Here is an 8,733-nt window from a genome sequence, read left to right as displayed (position 1 = left end):
ATATCTTGCCTTGGTTAGTCAATAGTGAGGTAAATTTAGAAGAAAATACAAAGGTTTTTTTTTTTTTTTTTTTAAGGGTAAAAACATAAAGAAAATTCATCTTGAACAGAAACTCTGTAATCAGATATTCTGATTAGGCACTCCTTTTTTCATCAATACATAGTAAAAAATCAAACAGTATGTCAACTGAAGACAAATTTATATACTTAGTACAAACTTTCATTCAAATTACAGCAATTTCTTCCTATAATCGACAAGCCTCAGGAACAGGTGATGGATGAAGATGCATTTCTTCTCATTTCCTCTTCCAAGGGCCTTCTTAGAAAGGGAGCTTGCATTTTCTGCCTAGAGGTAAAGGTGAGGAGAAGCAATGTCTTCCTCATGAACTCCCCTGAATGCAGGTCACCCTCTCAAGTAGAAGCAATTTACAGGAGAGGTTTATTTGTCCAGAGATGGAGTGGACCCACCTGCTCTGCAAAGGTATCATCTGCCATCTGGGAGCTGAGGAACATCTGAGCATCAGCTATGGGAACAGTAGGATCTGTGACTGTAGGCTGAAGTTTTTAAAAATACGAGTAATTTTTCAGACTTAAAATAAGCAATTCTGATCTTCACGGGAGCTTTGGGATGGGAAAGGAGAAAGCAGAGGAAGAGAGAGAACAGGGGATATATATAAACAGAGCAAGAAAAACACCAAACAGGAAAATTATGACCTAGTTAAGAAACGAAGGCACAGTAAAACAATAGAAAAGGAGAACAAATAGAAAGAGCAACACAGAATGAGGGGACATGTAGACACAAAGCTAAGACCATGTTTTTAATTCCGTAACAGTAACCATCATCATGTTTTTAAGTAGAGACAGGCAATGTTCTTTTGTCAGCTCTGCAGGCCTATAGTTTTCAGAGCTTCAAACAAAATTGTTTCCGAACATTCAATTTAAAAGACACGTAGAAAGCTTGTAGTCCAAATTCAATGATAAACCAAAGGAGCATCTCATCATTTTAAAAAGTATAAAGTCTTCCACATTTGAGGGCAATAGGTAAGTCAACTTAGGTCACTTTACCCTTCTCACTGCAAGGTTATTTGTTAGAATACTTGATTTTCTGATTCTGTGCCCAAGAAAATAGAGTGCAGCCAGTGAAAAAAGAATTATGATGTTTTAAAAAAATAGTAGAATGCTGCTTTAAATCCTTTTCATGCTTATAGGAAACTACACAAATTCATTCCGCAGACATGTTTTTATCTGTTTGCAATAGTAATTGAAAATTGTACTGAGCTACTAAAAAGCAGTTCCATTGAATGGGACTAGTTACATAATAGAGCAAATTTCAAAGGTAGCATTGTATACCTTAGGGCTACCACCAGCTGTTAACCTTGAAGATAGCATGCATGGAATTGAAGGCCAGTGTATACTAAATATATTTAAGAATACAGCTACCTAGCAGCATTTATAGGCAGAGACTGTGTTATCTACTAAGAGTGAAAAGAAGAAAAATAAACACTATACTTGGTTATAAGGCATTGAAAATCAAATTTCTTTATCTCTTATACGATACATCACTACCACAAAGCTTTATTTAAAAAGTACAGAGAAAATACAAAAGAAAGAAGAAATGTTTTATTACTTAACATTTAGAAATGTCCTATGATGTTGGCCGATGTATGTAATAACATCCCCATCTTTTAAAACTAAACAAACAAAAAAAATAAACAAAGAACAACAACAACAACAACAAAAATAAATGTATTTTAGAAATCAATTACACTTATTCCCAAATACTTTATTTTGGCAAAATGCATACAACATCTTACCACCCTAATCACTCTTAATTATACAGTTGGGTAGTATAAAATGCATTCATACTGTTGTATAATCATCACCACCATCCATATCCATAGTTTATTTAATATTGTAAAACTTTTTACCTATTAATCAATAACTTCCCATTCACTCTTGCCCCAGACCGTAATAATTCTCATTCTACTTCATATTTCTGTGCTTCTAACCAATTGATTAACATGTAAATGAAATTTTACAGTATTTGTCTTTTTATATCTGGCTTTTTTCATTTTGCACTAATGTCCTTAAGATCCATCTGTTAATGTTAGAGTCTGTAAACAAGTCAGGATGGCGCCTGGTATTTTGCCAGGGGGAGTGGTTTGTGAGGTGGCGCCAGCGAGCCATTAAGTGTAAAGATTTCTTATTGGTTGATTGCTGTATCTAGTTTATGTTAATTAAGATAAGTTGTGTGGAATGTATAAATACCTCTGTTGTCCTATAATAAACGGTTCCCACTCCAGCTGTAACAATCTACAGGAGTTGCTTGTCACCCCCCATTAGTTTGCTGCAGCCAGCCAGACTACAGCAGATGGTGGCTCCTTACAGGGAGCCCTGGGACACTTGGACAAAAGCTGCCCATCCTGGGATACTATGGACAAAAGCTGCCCGTCCATAGATAGGACGGGAGCAAATCTGCTCGTCCCTAGGCAGATAGGGAGAGAGGAAAAATGGCCATTTCAAGAAAATGGAGAGGATTGATGCAGTATGTTTGTGTCTTGTTTTGTCTTAAAATGTTGTATTGTCTTTGTGACGAAAATATGGAAGGGGTGAGAAATAAATTACTAAGGGAAGGAGGCACTCCAGTGGAACCAAGAATAGTTAGGGCATGTGTTGACAGAAGCCCAGGAACTCTAGTCAGAAAGAAAAAGTTCAGAGAAGGAAGGATTATCAGGAAAAAAGTTGCAACAAAAGGCTATTACTGAATACTTTTCGTTACTGGAGGGTGCGTGAATCGGTGAGGTGGCTACCACGTGCGAGAGCTGGTCATAGTGCAGCAAGACTTTCCAAGAGGTGGCAGCCGGCTCTTCCCTGCCCCCGTCCGGGGAGCCTGACGCCGACGCCACTGCGAGAGCCCAAATCCAGACCTGACCTGGAGGCACAGTCTCGCAAGCTCTTGCTCCCTGTGCCCGGTGGCAGTTTGAGTCCAGGACCTCTCTGGGACTCTCCCCGGGAGTCCGGGACACTCCCTGGACTCTCTCCGGGGCCATCTGGGGCTGCCTGGAAGCTAGGGGCCGAAGATGGCCCCGCGTCCCTTCCAAGGCCAGTAACTACAATGGTTCTCCCACACCTGGAAGCCAATGAATAATGAGCACTATTAAGGCCTATTTCAAAAGTAAAAAACCTTGAGATAATGTACTAAATTGTTCAGAAGGTTGTTTCCTTAGTGGAATACTACAGGATTTTCTCTGGCATCATTGCTGGAGTTCCTGTGTTCATCCCAGTGCCGGTGAGGACTAGGGTGGAAGAATTTCCAGTGTTGCTAAAAACCAGAGGAAACTTCAGCTGAAAACTGGACGAGACTTTGGATCAAGCTAGCTGCATGCAGAACTTACCTGGACTATAATTTAAGCTAACTGCCTGCAGAACTTACCTGGACTGTGATTTACCTGGACTGTGAGTTAATCTATTGAGAAACTGTTTTATCTGGCCTGAGACAAACTGTAATCTACAACAAATTGTAACTCACTATCTTTGCAAACGTTATCACTGCTGGTATAATTTTTTCAAGGGCTTCTTGCATGGAGCCATCAATTGGCTTGATATTGTGACATTTTGTATCCTCCCCTTCTGCTTGTAGCAGATTATTTATGGTGTTTGTGTACAAACCACTATGGTCGTTATTTAAATTAAACAAAATGGGAAATGTTAGAGTCTGTAAACAAGTCAGGATGGCGCCTGGTATTTTGCCAGAGGGAGTGGTTTGTGAGGTAGCGCCAGGGAGCCATTAAGTGTGGAGATTTCTTATTGGTTGACTGCTGTATCTAGTTTATGCTAATTAAGATAAGCTGTGTGGAATGTATAAATACCTCTGTTGTCCTACAATAAAAGGCTCCCACTCCAGCCTTATCAATCTACACAAGTTGCTTGTCACCCCCCGGTTATTTAGCTGCAGCTGGACTGTGGCATGTTGTAGCATATATCAGAATTTTCTTCATTTTTTTAAGGTTGAACAATATTCCAGTCACATTTAACTTATCCATACATTCATCTATGGACATTTTTATTTCTTCTATATATCAGCTATTGTGAACGCTGTTATTATATTGCATGTACAAATATATTTTCAAGAACTGTGTTTAATTTTTTACGTATAAACTTAGAAGTGAAATTGTTGAAAGAATGGCAATTCAGATTCTTAATATTTTGAGAAACCATCATAATGTTTTCGATAGATGGTACCTTTTCATATTCTACTAATACTGCAAAAGGATTCCTTGTCTCTTACATCCTCAGCGAGACTTGTAATGCTTCAGTTTTTCATAGTAACCATTTATTGGATGTAAGGTAGTATCTCATTGTAGTTTTGATTTAATAATTAGTGGTGATAAACATCTTTTCATGTATTAGTTGGTCATTGGCATAACTGTTTTGGAGATAAGAGCATGGGTTTAAATCAGAGACAAAAATTCAAATCCCAAATGCTATTTCCCTGTTATGTTTTGGCATTAACCTTCAAGCATGAACAGAATTGTGCAGACTTGTTTCAGAGGTCTTACATGAATATTATGTGAGATAATGCATGTTAAGCATGCATTATAGTGACTGACAATAAATATTATTTGGATCTGAATGAATGATAACTACTTTAAATTATAACTTCAGAACTTGATTACTTTTATCATTCTCTTATCTTCCTATGCAGATTTACATAGTTATTCTATGCAGAATGACTTTTTTTTATACATCTTTATTTAGTCTGATAATTCTCTTTAAAATGGTGTCAAATGTGTAATTTATCTGTCTAGTAACAGCTTTCTTGTACTTTTTATATACTTTGTACTTAACATTTCTTATTCCGGTACTTTATTTTTTCCATCTGTTTGTTTATTCTGGTTGTTCCTTGGCATATGCTTATCTTTTAATTCAGCCAGTATTTATTAAAGCATTTTACAAAGCAGCTTTGGTACGTATTTTAAAATATGACTTTTCAGCATGTATTGTCTTTGAAGCTGAAACTGCTATTTTTGCTTTTTTAATGATCCTCATCATGATGATTCCCTTTGAACCATCTGATTTTTTTTGTGTGTGTGTGTGAGCTCATCCCTTAATTGTATTATATGAGATTCTCACAGGAACAATTAGGAACAGGAGTTTTTATGTTACTATTTTAATTCTAATAGTAGTTAGAGCACAACCTTAACCTAGTGCAATTTCAATCCCTTTGAGAATTTTGGTTCAAGTAAGGAGTCCACAATTCAGCTTCACAGGGTTCAGGACACATATAGCAGGAATTCTAACCTGAACCCCTCCATGTCACCCAGTGTCTGTGGCCTCCTCAGGCTTTCACTTACCCTGGATAGCTGCCTTTGTAGTCATGACTCCCAAGGGCTGATGGATAGGAGCTGGCCTACAAAATCCAAATTTTAATCTTGCAGATCCCAACTTTGATTAACAATAAGCCTAGCTCATATTTATGTTTTGCACTTTTGATTAATTGATTCATTCATTCATTACTTTTCATGTAGTGAGGGCATATCTTGGACATCTGACCTAGCATGTAGGCAGTTGAGTATAAGCCTATTCCTGCCTTACCTCAATATTCTCTAACACCTAGTTCACTCTTCCTGTTATAATTTCACTTAACAGTGTTTGTAGCACTTTGTTTTTTTAACAATTCCACTTCTCCCTGAAAATATGGTTTCATAAAAGGATTTAATGCATATATATATTAATATATAATATATGTAAATATATGAATGTTATGTACATATATATATAACATCACTATGAAAAAATCACCACAAATAGCTAGATAGCTAGTGAATTATTTCTCTATAAACCTTTACATTAAAACTGTTAATAAATCTACAAAATGGTTAGCACTGAAGAATTGTGATGTCACTTTTTATGGTTAGTATTTTTATCTGGACCCAAAGAAATATAACAGCCAGAAGGCATTGTCTCATGTAAGTATTTAGTCCCATGTAAGTACTTACCCAGCCACTATTGTAGGTTTCTAAAGGTTTATGACATATTCATGATATTAAAACCAGTCATGTATGATAGTCTATCCCAGAGAAACGTAGTTCTGAAACAAAACCACCATTTCACCTATTTCCTATTTATTCATTTTTACTGATTTCATATTATATTGACTTCACCTAAGTCTGCCTTTCAATATTCATATTCTTCTTCCATGTTAAAATTTATATTTTATAATTGTATTGATATAAAAATGAGTAGAATAGTGTATTATATTAAAATATTTTCTTCAAAAAAATAAAGATTTTTTTTGTGTGAAATATTCTAGTTTGGTGGGTTGTAAGGACACTGTACCTACTGTGTTTTAAAAGAGAAGTTGGCCCTAACTTCATTTCTTTTCTACTCTCCAACATTCTCTACTATCTAAGCAAGAATTCATATCTTTCAAACTGTGAGAGAAAAAGAAAATGCCTACTTTTAGAGATAAAAACTTTTTTCTTTCACTTGACTAAAACTATATTTCTTGAGTTCTATATGTTAATTTAATAAAACAGACCTTTATGTAACTAACACAGATACACAGCAGGTAGAAATATAAGAAAAATCATCTATATTAATTTATATTCATACTTACTAGCATCAGAGATTATCAAACAATCAGTATATTTTTTACTAGAAGGCATTATATTTAATAATTTAATTAGTAAATTTTGAACATGTAACTTGATGTAATAAAATGGACATATTTAATATATCTTAAGTCTAACAGAAGGGAGAATATATGAGCCACTAAATTACAATACTGAATTAATACAAATATGAGATCATTTTTCCTCAAAAAAAAGTATCATTTAACCTTAAGTTACAATTAGGATATTTAAAAAAACTTATTTAAGAAAAAATTGACACTTTTTTTGTTCTATTTCTTGATTTAATGTTTTTCACAGAATGCTTTTTCATCTAGCTCTCAACATATCACTTATAGATTTCATTTTCTTAATAGCATTTTAAAATAATCTTGGCTAAATGCTCATACTTAATAGAAATAATTCAGAATCAGACTCATGATTAAATTAAAATTGCTAAACTGACATATTTACACAGAATTTTATAGAATCTCCAAATTTTTAATTTACATACATGCAGAATGTGTGTACAAAAACACATGCATGTATTTATGTGCATATGTATACTTGAAACACATATACTTGAAAGATACTTGAAGTATAATATATATTTGAAATACAGTATAATATGATTTTGTGGTGCCCAATAACACTGCAGACATATATGTAATATAAAATATTAGTATGTTGTGATATGAGAATATATTTCAGGATATGATTTTTATATATTTGAAATATATATGAAATATATAGCTGTATTTAAAATATAGCTTAATTTAGAAATATCCACGATCTTTGTCCTCATTGTGTGCATAAAGTTCACTTAAAAAAATAGATGTTCTGGGTCTAGTGATATGGCTCAGTTGGCAGAGCACCTGCCTAGCATGCACAAGTCCCTGGGTTCAATCCCCAAAACCACAAAAATAAGTAAGTAAATAAATAAATGTTCATATGTGTGTTTGCACAAATAGATATCTACATATAATAACAATTTAAACTTTGTCCATTTTTATGATAATTTCAGAAAAGTAAGAAATTCTTTATTACTAATAATGGAAAAGAGTAGTGTTCAAGTCATAATTATTTTGGATTTTACAAAAAAATTTAAAGACTATAGAATACTGGAAATGTGCTATTTTAAAAGAAATGAAATTTCTTATTTTATGACTTGTTTTTCTTGTTAAAAGTAACTTTTGAAGCATCTTGCAAATGCTAATTGCTCATTGCTTTCAGTCTGAAAGAGAATGACATAAAATCAGTGATGTGTTTGTTTTAGTTTCTAAAACCTAGTATGAGGGAATAAAATCTACTTAGCAAGAAACAATCTTTTTTTTCTATCAAGATGCTTTATTTTTAGACTATATTATCTGCCTATGAAAGAAAAATATAGAAAACAAAACATTGAATTTTGCTATCTCAATTCTTGCCAATATGATTAGATAAGTAGTCAAGATATCAATATCAAATGAAATTAATTAATGTAAGACACAAGCAGAGATTAGTATTTCTATAATTTATAAATGAACATGTCCCTAGAAAATTTAGATACCAGTGAAAATTGTGAATTCAATTCATGCAATTCAATTCAACCTATTGTTTTTCAATATCTTTTATAAAGAAAAAAAAAAACCCTGAATATCCACTCCGCATGAGTAGATATTACAGATAACAAAATAGAACTCACCAAATCAATGTACCCTTGAGTAATCTCAGTAATTTATATAATTAGAAATGGAATTGAAAAGCAAACTTTAAACAGTAATACTCTCTTTTTCACTGCTGAAGATTTTAATAAATTATACAGCAGCAGAAGGTCAACAACAGCTACAACAACAACAAAAAAACTAAAAGAGAAATGTTCTGATATTTTCTGAGACCACCTTTATATTACTATTTTACAAAATGATTTATAATTCACTTCTAGTCATCTTTATGTACCACTACCTCCTTTCTCCTTCCTTTCTTCTAACTTCCCATAAATATCCAAAATTTAGGATAAAGCATATTATACTTTAAAATATATTTAATTGGTTGCTTTAAAGCTCGTAACTGCATTTAAACAACATATACATTGAATGAACCAGTATATTCCAGGCTCCATGCCAGACATGCACCAGAAACAT

General features: G+C 33.7%; 1 pseudogene; it reads right to left on the bottom strand.

Moving 5' to 3' along the window:
- Window positions 1–228: 228 nt before the first annotated feature.
- The window catches only part of LOC113182717 (phosphatidylinositol N-acetylglucosaminyltransferase subunit C-like), a 181,361-nt pseudogene continuing 172,856 nt past the window's right edge, over window positions 229–8,733 (bottom strand).

This window comes from Urocitellus parryii, chromosome 3 (genome assembly GCF_045843805.1).
Source record: "Urocitellus parryii isolate mUroPar1 chromosome 3, mUroPar1.hap1, whole genome shotgun sequence".
Taxonomy (NCBI): domain Eukaryota; kingdom Metazoa; phylum Chordata; class Mammalia; order Rodentia; family Sciuridae; genus Urocitellus; species Urocitellus parryii.
This window is presented reverse-complemented; position numbering and strand designations above follow the sequence as displayed.